General features: G+C 41.3%; 1 pseudogene; it reads right to left on the bottom strand.

Moving 5' to 3' along the window:
- Positions 1 to 15,845: 15,845 nt before the first annotated feature.
- Positions 15,846 to 17,182, bottom strand: LOC100752289 (annotated as a pseudogene).
- Positions 17,183 to 17,995: the final 813 nt, after the last annotated feature.

The following is a 17,995-nucleotide window of genomic DNA, read 5'->3' on the forward strand; positions in this document are numbered from 1 at the left end:
TTTCATAAATTGTTGATATATATATATATATATATATATATGGGAACACACATATATGTTCCTAAACATATCCTGTTTTGTCTGTGGAATGTTACCTGTATGTATGCCTTCAGGGCTGTCCATTTGGTTTTGGTGTCGGATGACAAATTGATGCATATATGTTCCTAAACATAACCTGTTCGGTCTGCAGAATGTTACGTGTATGTATGTTTTCAGGGCTGTCCATTTGGTATCACATAAAAATTGATGCCTTCTTCCTGCTCTCAGTACAATACACCAATTTTGAATATTACTCACAAGCATGACTTAGATACTGCTGTTCATATGAAGAAGGTATTTGGAGACTTTAAGAAAATTGCTTACTGTTGCTAAGATATATTTAACCATAGCAACTCAAAGACACAAGCAGTCTAGGACCCTGCACTATTTATTGCTCATTGACTACAGAGGCAAATAGAAACTAAAGGACATGGAGCTAGTTAAATGTTCTACCTAAGTTCATCCTTTAACATGAGCTGTCACAGGTAATATGGTGGAAGCATTTTAAAATATATAAGATATTATGATAGAGTATGCAACATATGGGGGGGTCGGTGTAAAACCAATAGTCCTGCTTTCAGAGTGTCATATGTACTGCTCTATTCCAAGCCAGCAGTATAGTAAGCCCTGAAACTTCTGCTTTCTTCACTAATATATCAAAACTATAAAGTACTTTATTTCCACCTCCCAATGTCTCCTGAATGTTTCTCTCTCTGTCTCTCTCTCTCTGTGTGTGTCTCTCTGTGTGTGTGTGTCTCTCTCTCTGTCTGTCTCTGTCTCTCTCTCTCTCTCTCTCTCTCTCTCTCTCTCTCTGTGTGTGTGTGTGTGTGTGTGTGTGTGTGTGTACATGAATTTCACTGTGGTATATGTAAATGTGGTATATATATATATATGCCTGTGTACACAAGTGTGGGCTACTGTGCATGTTTGGAAACCAGAACAGGAAAGCAGGTATATGCCTTATAGTTCTTTTCCAAATTCACTTGAAATGGGCTCTTTCAGTGAACCCAAGCTAGGACTGGAAATCCCCAAGAATCCTCCTACCTTTGTTCTCCGCAGAACTGGGGTTATGGGCAAGGGACCACACCAGACTTTTTTCCCTGTCTTTTTATGTGGGTGCTGGGATCCAAACGTAAGTCCTCACACATGAGTACAATGCACTCTTCTCCAAATGAGCTGTCTTCTCATTACTGCTTCCTGCTTTTCTACCTCACTATTGTTTAGTAACCTATGTCAGGAACATAGATGAACACACGTGGATATCTACAATGCCAGAGTTCATCAAATAAAATAAATTCGCAATCTCCATCACTTTTAGTGTCTGTAATTTTCCAAGCACTCCTTGTTACACTCAAGATCGAGAGCAGTTGGCAGTTTCTTTAGCTCAGCCTTAATTACTAATATTAACTCTCAAATCACACATTACATTTCACACTTTTATATGTGAGCCATTACTGTTTGTTCCCAGTAAATGAGTCATTACATTAGTTTTTACCCACTCTTCTTCATTTTACCAACATAACCCAAGTCTGTGTTTCTGTCCTGTCATTATTAATTTGGGGGTAGATGTTTCTTTATCTTGTAGAGCTGGCAAGCATTTGGTATGATATTTAGCACATTGTCTGTCTTCTTGAAGACAGCTGTAACTCACCCCCAATTGTAAGACACAAAAATACTCTAGACCTTGCCCAAAGTTCCTGGGTGAGAAAAGAAGAATTGCTTCATCATCTCTCAAGAATCACTACTATCAAGTAAAGACTCCAGGGCTGGAGAGATGGCTCAGTCATTGAGAGCATCCATTCCTCTTGCAGAGGATCGAAGTTCGTGTTGCTGCACTTTTGGGCAGCTCAGAATTACCTATAACTCTAGTTGAAGAGGATCTGTCAATCTCTTCTGAACTCTCCCAACCTGCATTCCTATGTACATATTCCCACATACATATACACATAATTAAAAATAAAATAAATCTACAAAAACAGCTAACCCAATCCAGCTATAGTTGCATGCACAAGACATGAAAAATGTTGGATTTAATCTTCTCTCTCTCTAATATTTGTACAGTACATCAGCTCCAAGATTGGCTTCATTACAGTAATAATTGTTGTCTCATCCACATACACTAAGAAAATTAATAGTTATGAGTACTTCCTAAACAAGAAGAAAAAATCCAGAATAAAGAAAAACTGACTGTGGCCCTTTCTATTAAATTAATGACCCTAAAGGCATACATCAGGTACAAAGCAGGCTGGGAAATGGGAAATTTTCATAAGCCATATTTTTTGAATTAGATGAATAAACAAACACTCAACCTTGGAAGATTGTGTATCATTAGCAACTATTGCCATAACCTGCCCCTTTGACCACCAAATTACTTTCTTTTTATAAGAAAAAATACATTCCTCTTTCTCCCAAGGGATAAAAGAAAAAAACAAATTCTCCACTAGTTACTCAATCAGAACTAAAACCAGGATTTCTTTCCTTGTTCCAAAGATGATTATACTGATGACAAAACTCTCAAGTAAGAGAGGATCGAATGCCTCTCTCATTATTTGTGCGCGTGGTCACAAACTCAACACAGACAATGATGCAGGAAGAGGCCAGTCTCTAGTCTCTAGACTATAGACACATTCAAATCTTGCTATGCAGACGTTGGGAAGATGCCTGCTTCAGTCTTGGAGAAGTTCCTGACCTTGTTACTCTGTCAGCCCCCAGCTCCATGGGCCTAATTTTAGTACCAGGGCAGGAGTTCATTTTGGTTCTTAGTCTCTGCCCACATAAAAAGTGGAAAGAAAAGGAAAGTTTGTTCCTCTTACAGGCCACATATTTGCAGCCTCTTTTTCTACTACAAAGGTTTGGGTCTTTAAGCTGACATTGAGTCACGACTGTGTAGACCATGAGAGTGGTTTCTTCTCGGTTGAGAAATCTCTTGCTTTGGCAAACACATTAGCATGATCTTTAGAAGTTTAATCATGATTGTCTCTTCTCACTTATGAACCACTTTGCAGATACAATCTCCCCATCTCAGTATTTAATTATGACTTCCCTTCGAATCTGACAGATTAGATTCAAAAGGAAGGGGACCACTCCAATGTGTCTTTGTTGTGTCTCCTAAGGCTGCCCTCCTCAAAGATATCCTTTATAACTGCTTCCTTTGGAGGTAGGAGACAGCTGCTGATAGTTTTGTTCTTCAAATCTATTTGAAAAAATTAAAAAGCTCTCACTGACTCAGTGAGGTACCTGAAATTTGGAAATATGTGAAGAAAATGGTTTACTGACTCCTGGCTCTCAAGATTCAAGCTTGTCTCAGGTGAGAATTTACTGAAAGGCATTATCCAGTGGAAGAATACATGCAAGGACAAGAAACAGCATGGAATGACAGAAAGCAAGAGATCATAAAGCAGTCAATTAACAACAGTAGGCTCCGGGTTTTAAAGGTGGATCATCTCCTAACTCTCTACACTAAGAACACCTCTCATCACAGTAACTTCTAAGAGAAAAAATCATATCATCTCCCAAGGATGTACAAATGAGTTGATATTCCTGATAACCATTTAACCAGCTGGCTCCATCATTACTGATTCATTACAACATAAAGGATTTTCAAAAGAAAATAAATAGGATATGTGAGGGTCACTTAATTAGATAAATGGACCTTGGTAATTAGACAGTTTGGTGAAAGATAATGTATTTGTCAGATGTATTGAGGACGGTTTACTTAATAAATATCCCCTGGAGATGTAAATTCCTCTTGTACTTAGTTGTGATGGGTTTCTGGCCATATCCTGATGACATTACAGCATTTCCTGATCTGCTAATTGGCTTCTATGCATGACAGAGATCTCATCCCTGCCTTAATGTCTAGCTAAGGAATTCTGACTGGAGGAAGTTACTAGCAACAGGAAATGGCTCTTATATAATTGAAATTTATCTGAGACAAAAAGGGACAGAGAATGAAGACAAGAAAGGCTGGGAGGTCTAACAGCTGCATTCTTTGCTATTTGAGAGTAAAGGTGAAAAGGAATATTTCTGTCATAAAATGGTTAATATCATCTTACTTTAATTGAATCTCCCCAAAACCTATATTTCTATAGTAGTTGGTAATTAGTAAGGTAATTTTACAGTATGATCAATAGGATCAAATCATCATGCACTAATAAAGCTTCTGAATTGTGTGTAAATCCTACAGGAAAACCTAAATAAAAACCTACTTCTAACCCAGTACATGGAAAGGAGGCACTGATGCTCTCCATCACTCAAGCAATCAAATAACATATAATCACAGGCAACACATTGCAGAAGGTCAATTGTTTAAAAACAAATGTTTTGTATGCACATAGTTATAATTCCACTGACAGAGGTAAACATCAACCTGTGTAGTGACAATAAGGAATTTATGTGTTATAAAAGTGGAAAATAAAACAAAGAAAAATTAATTTCTTATAATTTCAGATAGAAACATGCATATAAATCCAAATTAGAACCAAATCAAGTCAACCTCAGAGAAAATCAACACATGTAAAATCACTTGATGACTTTACAGCCACAACCAACATGAATCAAATGTCTTAAATCTTGTGGAGTTTCTATAAAAACATAGATGATTCTTCGTATTTCTCAAATTCAATCAGACAGATCTTTTGAGATCATCCTGCTGATACCAGAAGTTAGACACAAGCTTTCCTTAACTAGTCAATGGGTAAAAATTAACAACTTGAAGGTTTTCTTATGTTCTGTGATTGAGACAATGTGGAGGAAAAGTGGAAGCTAAAAGTACTCTAAGTACAGTTCGAGCAAAACACAGTGGAGATGACAGGTGGCTGCCAGCCAGGAGTAATGGAAAGAGAGACATTCTAGCATGTGCCAAAATTTTGAAGATTTTTATTACAGATATTTATTTATTTTGTGTATGTACTTATGGGGGTGTGCATGCTGGTGTGTGTGTGTGTGTGTGTGTGTGTGTGTGAGAGAGAGAGAGAGAGAGAGAGAGAGAGAGAGAGAGAGAGACAGAGACAGAGAGAGAGAGAGAGACAGAGAGATTGAGAGAGAGGACAAATTGAGAAAATCAATTCTATCCTTCTACCAGGTCTCCAGTCAGCTTGGCAACAAGCATCCTTACCAACTGAGCCATCCTCTAGCCTCAGCCTCTGTGAGCTGGTATTACAGAGATGGGCTGCCATACAAGGCAGGTACTGTAATTAATACCTGAACAGTGCTACTATTACATTATGAATTTTATTCTTTATTTTTATAAGATTTTTCTTATTTATAGCATTTTAGTGGTTGGGGTTTGGTTTCTTGCTTTCGACTGTCTTGCTTTTCTGTTGTGTTTACTTGGTTGGTGGGTTTCACTGGATTTGTTTTGTTTTTGAGACATGGTCCCACTAGGTAGCCTGAGCTGTCCTTAAATGCCCCATCATTCTGCCTTCACCTGCTGAATGCCCGGCTGTGTGCACATTCATGTCCTGATCTGCTGTTTTCTGTTTCTTCTTTTTGTTTTTCTTCCTATTCGTCCTGCAGGAAAACTCTAACTCTATGATACTACAGAGAGAATGTAACCTAAAGAAAAGCAGTCAAGCTATCTTTAAAAATACTCCAGGGGAGGATTTGACCCAGAACCAGACAATGAGAAGGAGCCCAGGATTCTGCCAAATGGAGAAAAGCTTCTCCATATGGTTCGTCACTAACTCAGCAAATGATAAGCCAGAAGAAGGTATGGACTTCCTTGCTACTAACCAGAAACTCTGCTTCAAAGTGACATCAAAATAAAGTTTTACTAATATGTGCAGCTTCCTGACCACATCTTTGAAACCCTGTGGCAGGTTATCCAGCCTGCCTGTTTGACAGTCATATGTTGCAGTTGGTACCCCTCTCTTCCTTCTGATCCGAAAAGCAACTACAGTTGACCCTCTGTCAGTCTCCCCTTATCTGACAAATGTCTCATTCATAGGTAGTACTTCTTCAACTACCCACTTTTTCCTTCCACCTTTTAAGTCAACGAGTCTCAAAACTACACTGGACACATACTTATGAAGGACTAACTTCTTGGTGAATGGCTAAGACAGTCAAGAAACTGTCTGGAAAATGTCAGGTCCTAGGATTACAGTCAGAAAAACAAGAGTGGCTGGTATTTTATTTTTATGCTAGATATAAAACATAGTTAGTGCCTTTCAGCAAGGTATTTGGGGTTCCTAGCCAATCAATCTTCTCTTCTCTATTGATGCTTAGCTTCATCATTCTCTTATTGAAAGGTGGCTATTGAAGTCTGCAGCGCTGCTGTTTACTTTGAGCCCGATTACCAGCCACCTGTTTGCCTAGAACTACCCCACACTATCAGGAGCCACAAGCATATAAGGTGAATATGGACTTATAATTTCACTTTTCAAGTTTTTCATGCATATGTGTGTACATACATGTTTTTGCATATATATATGGGGAAGGATGCAGTGGAATAGCAATCAGTTAAAGAGAGACCTTATTAGAGAGAGCCACTATAGGGTTAAGGAGAAACCTGGTGCTAGAATAATTTCCAAGAATCCACAAGGATAACCGCAACTAACACTCCCAGCAATAGTGGAGAGGATGCCGGAACCAGCCCACCCCTGTAATCAGATTGGTGAATACCCCAGCTATCATTATAGAACCCTCATCCAGCAATTGGTATATCCAAATGAAGAAACAGGCCTAGCTCCGGGAATCCAGTCAAAGAGAGGGGAGGGAATATATGAAAAAGGAAGTCAAGATCCCGATGGAGAAATCTACAGAGACAGCTGAACCAGGCTTGTGGTAACTCATGGACTCTAGACTTGCAGTGGTAGAGACTCCAGGGGACGGAAGTAGGCCCTCCCCTTCACAAGTGGGAGACACTTGCGAAGCTTGGACTATCAGAGGGGCCCCTGGCAGCAGGACGGTGATACAAACCCAGTATTTGAGCTAGCTTGTTTGAGCCCATTCCCTTCGGTGGGATGCCATGCTCAGGATTAATGCATGAGAGAGGGGCTTTGCCCTGACCCAACCTTTTGTGTAAGACTTTGTTGACTCCTCATGGGAGCCCTTATCCATGAGAAGGAGTGAACTGGGGATGGGCTGGGGAAAGGGTGGGGAAAGGTGTTGAGGGAGAACTGTGGGTGGAATGTAAAATGAAATTTAAAAGAATAAATTCTAAAACAGTAAAAATAAAAACATGTGTCGGGGGTCTCTGGGAGCCCCCTGGGTCAAGGTCAGAGAAGGTAGAGTGCACTGTTCGCCAGTTCTGCAGCACCCCGGAACCCTGAGACAATCAGGTGCAACAGGGAGTCAAGTCACCTCTTAACAGCGGAGCCCTCTTGAGTGAAAAACCGCAGGGCGGGAAAAGTATTGCCCAATAATTTTAAAGGTGTTCCTGTGATGTATCTATTGTCCTATCCGCTCTTGGGCATGGTGTTCGAGTGATGACCTCATCCGTTGTGACTTTGGGTAGCCAATTGTTTTTCTTAGTAAACACTTGAAGCCTCGCCACCATAGCTTCCTCCCAGTGCCATCTTGTAAAGGTATAAAGTTTACAGAAATGCACTGGGAGATACCTCAGGCTGTAACGTGCCTGTTGTTCAAGCAGAGAGCCCAGAGTTTGATTCCCCAGAACTCACATAAAAATCCAGGCCTAAAGGTGAGCGCTTGCAATCCCAGCACCGAACAGGCGAACAGGCGGAGACATGGATCTCCCGGGCTCACTGTTAGCTGTCAGCCCAGACTAATTGCTATTGTTTGACGGTTTTCCTCAGGAGACAGGAACAAGTATCTGTTCACCACAGATAGGGAAAGATGGCAAACCAGAGCACAGAGAACACTGAAGTCCAGTTGATGAACTAAGGAGTTTATTCTGCGTTACTTAGAGCTGTGTGGGTGAGGGGTTACTTACAGGAGCAGAATGTCTCACAGACAGCTGGATCACTAAAGCCCACCTCAGCATGTGTGACACTCTTGAAAGCTAGGGATCTGGAGCACAGCAGACAGCCTGCAGGTCTCTAAACAGGTTGGACAGTGTCATTTCATAGTTGCTCAGTTGGTCTGAAAGTGTTGGGGACAGCTCATCTGGTCTCTGTCTCTGGGGTGTGTTGGTTGGCCTGAAAGTATCACTCAGAGGCCTTACTGAGCATATTTGCTTGAGGAAGAGAGATCTAAGGTGTGTGATCAGTTTTAGGGACCTGGGAAAGCTTTTGAATTGTTTACTTCCTGAGCTTAATGTGTTTCCTCTGCGGGGTGGAATATTTCCCCTTGCATCCCACATCTTAAAAAGCATCCTACCAAGACGGAGATTTATCCTTGAGAAAATCACTGCACAATTGCTAAGCTCAGTGAGAAACCCTTTCTCAAAACACAGATGGGTAGCAGCCCCTGAGGCGTGACATCCAAAGGTAATCCTGACTTCCACGAACATTAATACATTTGCACACACAAACACACAGAGAAAGACAGAGAACCATAGTGACAGCCGTGTTATCTAGATATACTACCCAAATTGCAAAGAATCTCAATAAACTTTAAGGAAATATAAATTATCTTATGGATTATTTCATTCTTACAAGTAAGTGCATACATGTGTGTGTGTGTGACTTGAAAAAAACTGGATGGGATGTAAAACAGTATGGCAATTACTGTACCTGCGTTGATAGACTAAATGTAATTTCACTATCTTTTTTTAATTGATGTTGATGACATTATTTACAGCAAGTATGTGTTATATAATTAGATAAATTGAAGCTAAGTTTTGAATAAAAAGGAAAAAAAGTATGCTCTCGGGTCGTACATCTATATGATCTTTATGACCAGAAGGAAGAAATCTGTATAATGAGAAAAGGGTCACAGAGCTCAAACATTGGGGAACCAACACGCAACAGAGCCAAAGCTAGACCTGAGACACTGCAGTACAGCCTTGTTTCTGGGTGACAGGAAATAGCTCCTAAGGACTTACTTTCTCTTAGTGAATCTGAAAGTAAATATGCCAGTGCCAGTGCAAAAGAAACTCGGGCCTGGTGGGCTCATTTCCATCACTGAAGATACTAAAGAAATATGTTTGTGTTATCTTCCTGAGGAGCCAGGGTGCTGGAAATGCCTTGTGGTGGAGTCTCAGGCAATTTCACTTGCTGTAAAATCATTTAACAATTCATCATTCACCCTATGCGAAACTTCCATTTGCCCCAATGTCCCCCTGTCCTTTGCTTGACCCTGCCCTGCACTGCAGAGTCTCCAATAGGAATGGAAGCGAGGACCTCCCCATCCTCCTGCTCTCTGTCTGCCTGACAGCAGGGCCAGCACACACAGGAAGAAGGTAGAAGGTCTGTGCATTCCACAAAGGTCCTTTCCACCTACTAAGACAGGGCTCCTGTCACAGGCATTTTTCTCTCTCTCCCTCAAGCCTAGGGAGGGGGCACACCCTCCCTCCAGACAACAAGGCATGTTGGGAGCCCAAGCTCTCTCTCTCTCTCTCTCTCTCTCTCTCTCTCTCTCTCTCTCTCTCTCTCTGTCTCTTTCTTTCTCTCTCTCTGCCTGTACCTTAGAAAAGTGCCCTTTTATTCAACTCTCCTCAAATTACGCAGTGGGGCATGCCATCTGTGACCTGCTAACACAGAAGCCTGTCTGTAAAGCAGGTTATGAGGTCTACACCCTATTTAAAAAAAAAAAAAAAAACTCTTTAAATATTATTTTATCAGTTCCGTGATGGCTCAGGAGAATGGGTCAGGATTCTGCCCAGGCCCTAACCACACCTCTTAGGTTATTTCTTTTGTTTTCATTTCCAAAGCCACTATGTGCTATCTTTGTTAGAGATTTGCCTCCATTTGCCAGAACCCTTTGTCTACGCACCAGACAAGCAAAAGGGGTGCCTAAAAACACATCTCCCATTCCTCACAGCAGCCAACTAATGGCAGATCGTGTCAGTCTATGTGTATTTCAGGTCCCTAATCTTTGATAGAGACAAATGTGAGGAGTGACAGACACGGCCCCTACACACACCGTGCTGGGCTGACCTTGAGCAGGGTGTTTCCAAGGACTGAACGGCACAGTAAATTTGCTCAGGTTTCTCCCTCGCCCTTCAGTTTCTCTTTGTCATCCCCACTCATCTTCAAGTTTTCCCTTGTTTTCCCCTCATACAGCTCTTCCATTCAATTCCCCACCTCAGGGCACCCTAACTGTAAGTCAGCAACCACATGACAGACATGAGAAAAATAAAATTCAGCATGCAACTTTATAAAAATACTTTTATTTGTTTTAAGCAAATACGTTTGAAATTCCTGTCAGATCGATGTTTTGTGGTCAACTGGGGATTCATAGCATCCATTTTCAGCACTATGAGAGTTTTCTGAAGAACAATGACCTAGGAAGAATTCATTCATTTTCTTGGGTTCCTTTTAAATTCTGAGTTAACAGGTTATCAATGTGTGGGCTGGGATGAAGCCACCTGGCCCATGAGGTGTGGGTTGCATCTGTAAACGACAGGGAGTGAAGCATTCTGCACCCGCCCGGTCTTTCACAGAAATACAAGGCTGGAAAAATGACCAGTCCTTAGCAAGCTCGTGTCCTTACCTGCACCCATTTCCACAAGCTCGGTTGGGTGGGTGAGATCCAGAACTGATTCATCTCCCATGTCTCTTCTAGGGAGCAGGGATCTCTGTAAAATCAGAGCAATGGATGGAAACAAGACCAGAAAGGCACGGTTCATTATCTCCCTATTTCAGCCTTTTACTTTGATAAGTGAGGTGACCGAGTTGAAAGAATTTGGATGGTTCTCGTGGAGCCATTTAGCTGACTCCTGGAAGTTCAGAGCTCAGCCCCAGGTGCCAAAGATCTAAATAAGTGAGCTCTCTTCCACAATGCTACTTACTCTCCTTCAGTGTTAATAAAAACCCCTCACAATTCTATGATGTACAAGTTTACTCTTTTGATTTTTCTCAGATAATTGTTGCAATTGTATCAGAAAGTTAAAAGGTTCTAACACAATTACCAACATGGGTTGAACTTAATTACTTGCAAAATCATTAAAGTTTATATCCATTGTAAGCCTGACTTTTAAAAAAGGAGAGGAGAAATAGAGATGATTTTCTTTTCCTCCAAACCTCCAGCAAGAGAACCAGTGTCATACGAACCAACAGTTTTGAGGATGCTTACCATTTTTTAAAAAAAATCATGTTTTAAAACAAAAATATATAAAGCATTTATTCAGATCAACAAAGTAGTATGGAATAGTGAAACAGTAAATGCCTTCCATGATCTCTGTTTTTATTTATTTAAAGGAAAAGATATTTTTCCTTCTTTCATTTAATTTTAAGTTATGTCTCAGTTTAGAATAAATTAAAGTGAAAGAATAATCTCATTCTTTTGACATCCTCAGAAAATAAAACAGATGTAAGCAACTATTTCAGGAAGATAGTCAGATAAATCTATGTACCTAAATTATTTCCTGGGGTATGTGGTAGTTATAACTTTCAAAGTCATATTAATAAACAAGCAGAGGTCTACAGATGAGTTCTTCCTCTGTGCTGGCATCTATCATAAAGAATAATGCATGAGGCTACCTTGTGACCTGACTGATTGTGACATATTGATAAATATCAGCTTAAGATGTTTAGACAAGTCTAAGTGACTAAAAATAAAAACACAGTGCATCTGAAAACATTCTTTTTATGGTGATTTTTTATTTAAATTAGAAGCAATCTTGTTTTACATGTCAACCCCAGTTCCCTCTCCCTCCCCTCCTTCCCGCCACTAACTCCCTATCCTATCCCATTTCTGCTCCCCAGGGAGGGGTGAGGCCTTCTATGGTGGATCTTTAAAGTCTGTCATATCATATGGAGCAGAGGCTAGGCCCTCCCCGGTGTGTCTAGGCTGAGAAAGTATCCTTCTATGTGGAAAGGGCTCCCAAAGTCCATTTGTGTGCTAGGGATAAAACTGATCCACTACCAGAGGCCCCATAGATTGCCCAGGCCTCCTAACTGACATCCATGTTCAGGGGGTCTGGCTCAGTCCTAGGCTGGTTTTCCAGCTATCAGTCTTGGGTCCAGGTCAGCTGTTTCTGTGGGTTTCTCCAGCCTGCTATTGACCCCTTTGCTCATCACTCCTCCTTCTCTGCAACTGGATTCCAGGCATTTTCAGTGTTTAGCTGTGGGTGTCTGCTTCTGCTTCCATCAGCTACTGGATTAGGCTCTAAGATGGCATATAAGGTAGTCATCTATCTCGGTATCAGGGAAGAGCATTTGAGGGGTAGCCTGTCCACTATTGCTTAGATTGTTAGTTGAGGTCATCCTTATAGATCTCTGAACATTTCCCTAGTGTCAGATTTTTCTTTAAACCTACAATGGCTCCCTCTATGATGGTATCTTTTTCTTGCTCCTCTCTATTCTTCCCCCAACTCAATCTTCCTGCACCCTCATGTCCTCCTCTCCCTTCCTCTTCTCCTCTTCTCTTTCTCCTAACTCCCTCTCCCCTCCCAACATGCTCCCACTAAGCTCAGGAGATCCTGTCCCTTTCCCCTTATCTGGGGGCCTATGTATGTCTAGGATTCTCCTTGTTTCTTTCCTAGCTTCTCTGGAACAGTGGATTGTAGGCTGGTAATCCTTTGCTCTATGTCTAATACCCGTATATGAGTGGGTACATACAATCTTTGTCTTTTTGTGACTGGGTTACTGCCCTCAAGATGGTTTCTTCTAGTTCCATCCATTTGCCTGCAAATTCCAAGATTCCACTGAGTAATACTCCATTGTGTAAATGTACCACATTTTCTCTATCCATTCTTCATTTGAGGGTCATCTAGGTTGCTTCTGGGTTCTGGCTATTACAAATAATGCTGTTATGAGCATAGTGAACAGATGTCCTTGTTGTATGGATGTGCTTCTTTTGGTGTATGCCTAAGAGTGGAATTGCTGGATCTTGTGGTAGACTCATTCCCATTTTCTTGCGGAGTCACCATACTGATTTCCAAAGTGACTGTACAAGTTGGCAGTCCCACCAGCAATGGAGGAATGTTCCCTTTTCTCCACATCCTCTCCAGTATAAACTGTCATTGATGTTTTTGACTTTAGCAATTCTGATAGGAATAAGATGGTATCTCAGAGTTGTTTTCATTTGCATTTCTTTGATGGCTAAGGATGTTGAACACTTTCTTATGTGTCTTTCTGCTATTTTAGATTCCTCTGTTGAGAATTGTCTTTAGTTCTGTACCCCACTTTTTAATTGGATTATTACGTTTTTTGGAGACTAGCTTCTAGATTTCTTTGTATATTTTGGAAATCAGCACTCTGTGGGATTGGTGGAGATCTTTTCCCATTCTATGGGCTGCCGTTTTGTCTTGCTGACTGTGTCCTTTGCCTTACAGAAGCTTCTTAGTTTTAGAAGGTTCCATTTATTAATTGCAGATCTCAGTGTCTATGCTACTGGTGTAATGTTCAGGAAGCAGTCTCCTGTGCCAATTTGTTCAAGGGTACCACCTACCTTCTCTTCTAAGAGGTTCAGTGTGGCTGGATTTATGTTGAGGTCTTTGATCCATTTGGACTTAAGTTTTGTGCATGTCTATAGATATGGATCTATTTTCAGTCTTCTACAAGCCAGCAATCCAGTTGTGCCAGTATCATTTGTTGAAGATGCTTTCTTTTGTCCATTGTATAATTTTTAGCTTCTTTGTCAAAAATCAGGTGTTTGTAGGTGTGTGAGTCCATATCAGAGTTTTCAATTTGATTCCATTGGTCTACCTGTCTATTTTTGTGTCAATACCAAGCTGTTTTCAGGACTATAACTCTATAATAGAGCTTGAAGTCCTTGAAGTCAGGGATGGTGATGCCTCTGGAAGTTCCTTTATTGTACAAGATTGTTTTGGCTATCCTGGGTCTTTTGTTTTTTCCATATAAAGTTGAGAATTGTTCTTTCAAGATCTGTGAAGAATTGTGCTGAGATTTTGATGGGAATTGCATTGAATCTGTAGATTGCTTTTGGAAAAATTGCCATTTTTTACTATGTTGATCCTACCTATCCAAGAGCATGGAAATCTTTCCATTTTCTGGTATCTTCTTTAATTTCTTTCTTTAGAGACTCAAAGTTCTTATGTTACAGGTCTTTCACTTTTTTGGTTAGCATTACCCCAAGGTATTTTATGTTGTTTGTGGCAATTGTAAAGGGTGATCTCTTATTTCTTTCTGAGACCGTTTATCTTCTGTATGTAGTAGGGCTACTGATCTTTTTTTAGTTAATCTTGTATCCTGCCACCTAGCTGAAGGTGTTTATCAGCTGTAAGAGCTACCTGGTAGAGTTTTTCCGGTCACTTATGTAAACTATCATATCATCTGCAAATAGTGAAAGTTTGACTTCTTTTCCAATTTGTATCCCTTTGATCTCCTTTTGTTGTATTATTGCTGTAGCTAGAACTTAAAGTACAATATTGAAGAGATATGGAGATAATGGACAGCCTTGTCTTGTTCCTGATTTTAGAGAAATTGCGTTGAATTTCTCTCCATTTAGTTTGATGTTGGCTGCTGGTTTGCTGTATATTGTTTTTATTATGTTTAGATATGTTGCTTTATCTCTGATCTCTCCAAGACCTTCATCATGAAGGGGTGTTGGATTTTGTCAAAGGCTTCTGAAAACACTCTTAATGATAAAATTCAAATGGATTTTATGAATGTGTTTAAAAGACATCAAATCATTGCGTGTCTTAATTGGTCTGAATAGCAATTAATTTATAAATCTTCTTTTCCAACAGAACTAGGCCACTATTAATAGATTTTAATCATTTAATTAAAATGCAGAAATGTTATACTGTCCTATGGTAAGCCTACACATTCTATTTCTGTAATGTTTGTTTCTACCTACATAAAGAGTAACATTATTTGTTAAGAGAGTGGGGAAAATTAAATTTCTATGGATACAATGGTAGCCCATAGAAAACAATTGCTCATAATTAGAGGGACTATTCAGAAATTCCATATGCCTCTTGTCTTTGTTACACAAATAAAAGTGCTTCAAAATGAATCTTGAGTGTCCCAGTATTTTTTCCCTTTAGGTGCTGGAAACTGTATTTAATCTACCTTAAAAGGTGAATTACCAATATGGAGTCAGGTATAGAAATTAGGATATTTATTAGGGAGTGCCTTACTTACTCAGAGCAACCTAGCCAGCCAGCAGGGAACGAGATAAGTAGAACAAGCCAATGATGAAAGGGAAGAAGGGGCTCCCCTGTGCATGCACCTCACTCTTAAACCTTCCCCATATCCCCTAGTGGGAGTGGTCTAGCACACCTGTAGCCAGCCCCGAGCAGGCATGGTTAGGGTGTCCCCTACACCATCTTCCTTTGTTAACATTCTAAACATTATATACACATTATAAACCAAGTTAATTTCTTCATGACCCAGGCTTGTGATAGAATCCATCAATTACAAAAGAGTGACAGACTTTTGCCTGTTTGTTTTCCTGGCCGCTAGCTGTCACTTGTCCTTTCTTGATTATCTCTTAATATATTCCAACCCTTGTGAAATTAGGAACCAAAGTGCCAACTTCAGTATTCTGAGTCTTAAGTGATGGTCCAACAGTAAATAAACCAAGCTCCAAGGAGCCCTCGAACCCCAATGTTTCCTGCCCTTTGGTGGATGGAGCTCCTTCTTGGGTCCTGGGCTGAGAAAGCAGCAGATCTGTAAACCAAGCACAGGGATATAAAGACCAAATGAGGGCCTGGATGTTAAACATGGGCTTGTGACCATCACTAGCCACAGCCAGCCTCAGTATCCAAGATTTCCAAACTCATCCCCTATAATGGCTCCAATGCACCTCTTGGCTGGAGACTCTCAGTTCCCCTAGCCACACATGAACAGTATGAGGGACACAACAGAGGCCAAAGACAAAGTGACCAGCCCCACTGGAGCAAACACTGGCAAGACAGCTGCAAAGCTGGTGACATTTACTCTTGGGAAAGGGAGGTAGAGTCTGGAATAAGGATGGCTGTTGGAAGGTAAAGGGCAGTCCTGGCTCTCAGTTATAGTAGTGATTAGGCTTGAAGGGGCCGACACTGGACATGACCAGGTAGGTACTGGGCCTGCTCTGTAGTCAAACTGGTATTTACCTGGGTGGGTCCGCAGCTCAATCTGTGCCGTCACCTGGTTTGTGAGGAAGCTGCTCATCGTGAAGCTGGGGTGGCCCATGGCATAACCCAGGTTGACCAGCCGGCCTTCAGCCAGCAAGACAACGCTATACCCATTGTTCAGCCAGGAGTAGTCTACCTAGGGCTTGATGCTGACAATCTCCACAATGTTCTCATTGAGCCACTTCCCATCATTGTCGACTTCAAAGTGTCCAGTGTTACACACAGTGGCATCATTCTTCATCTGTTTAAAATTCAAACCAAGGATGATATCAACACAGGCCATGGTGGTGATTACAAAGATGTTGCCCTCCATATGGTTGTCACATCACAGTCCTCCATGAATGCTTGCAGGACATTGACGGGGTCTATCTTGGTGATGAGGACTTAGGCTCTGAAAGCCCTCAGGGCCTGGGCATAGCCCTTGCCACCTTGCCCACAATCATCATATCTGTGGCCAGTTTCAAACCATCTATCAGTAACTCCCGGCAGCCATAGAGGTGGTCAGCCTTCCTGTTGGTGATGGAGTGGGTAACATTGATGGCAGCAGACATCTTCTGTATCCCACTGGGCATCGTCTTGTAGAGTTTGTGGAGCCCAGTTGTGGCCTCCTGGGAGATGCCACAGATGCCTGAGAGAAGCTGTGTGTATTTGGTGTGGATGAGGTTAGTAGGGTCACCACCATCATCCAGAGTCATGTTGAGGGGTCCATCTTTGAAATGCAATGTCTGCTGAACAGATGCTCTTTGCCTGTCTCACCTTTCCAGGGACACACTGGATGCCCGCCTTGACAATGGCAGTCACTGCACGGTCCTGAGTAGAGAAGACGCTGCAGGTGGACCACTGCGCCTCAGCACTCAGGGCCAGGAGAGTCTTCATGAGGACAGCAGTCTCCACAGTCCTGTGAAGGCAGCCAGCAACGGGAGCATCCTGCATGTCCAGCTATTGCATGTGCATCAGACCTGTGCTCTCACTCTTGGCTGTGCCCAAAGCCTTTCATTCCCAGGCAGCAAGTCTGATGCCCCCGACTTTGAAGGGCAGAGTTTCATACATGCTGGCAGCACTTCCCGCTGGGACTGATGAACTCAGTGAAGGGGGCAGGCAGTAGCATGGGGCCATCTCATTCAGTATTAATCCTATTAGCAAGCTTGAGCCAAACATAAACATTCAAACCTAAATCCACCACTCACCAAGTATGTTAGTCAGGTTTCACTGCCCTCCGAGTCTTTATGTGTAAAATGGGCATTTTAACAGTAAATATTATTTTTCCATAGCACTGCTATAAGGACTAATATGCATTGGTATACAGAAGTAATTAGACAAATTCTAACATAGTTCACTATGTGTATATTTACTGTTATCATTTTCCATTCACAGGTGATGCTCAAGAAATGTCTATTGAACTAAATTCCCGTCCAAACTAAAACACCATACAGCAACTCCAACCAAATAGCCAAAATCTTCTCATATTTAATGAGCATGTAGGACCTAAAACAGCAACTAAGTCAGCAGTTTCGTCCCAAAGCCTGCAGTTAAAAAGTAGAAATTCATTCATGCAGTGTTATCCTAGGAACTCTACATCCTCTGTGACCTAGAACTTTACTACCTAAGGCCCAGTCGACAGTACTTGCGCCAGGATGCTAAGGCCTTTTTGTGAACAGCAAGACATACATATATGTGTAAAAATGGAGTCAACCACTTAGAACTGGATAGGGAATTAACATAATAAATAACTACTGACACCTTAATGGTATCATTTTTATATTTTTTAGATGACTCGCCTAGTTTCAGAAATAGTGGGAATTGTATCAGCTAAAGAAGAATTGTGCCAACAGGATAGAGCTGGAGGGTAGTAGGAAAAGGTGG

The sequence above is a fragment of the Cricetulus griseus genome, assembly GCF_003668045.3.
Source record: "Cricetulus griseus strain 17A/GY chromosome 1 unlocalized genomic scaffold, alternate assembly CriGri-PICRH-1.0 chr1_1, whole genome shotgun sequence".
Lineage (NCBI taxonomy): Eukaryota > Metazoa > Chordata > Mammalia > Rodentia > Cricetidae > Cricetulus > Cricetulus griseus.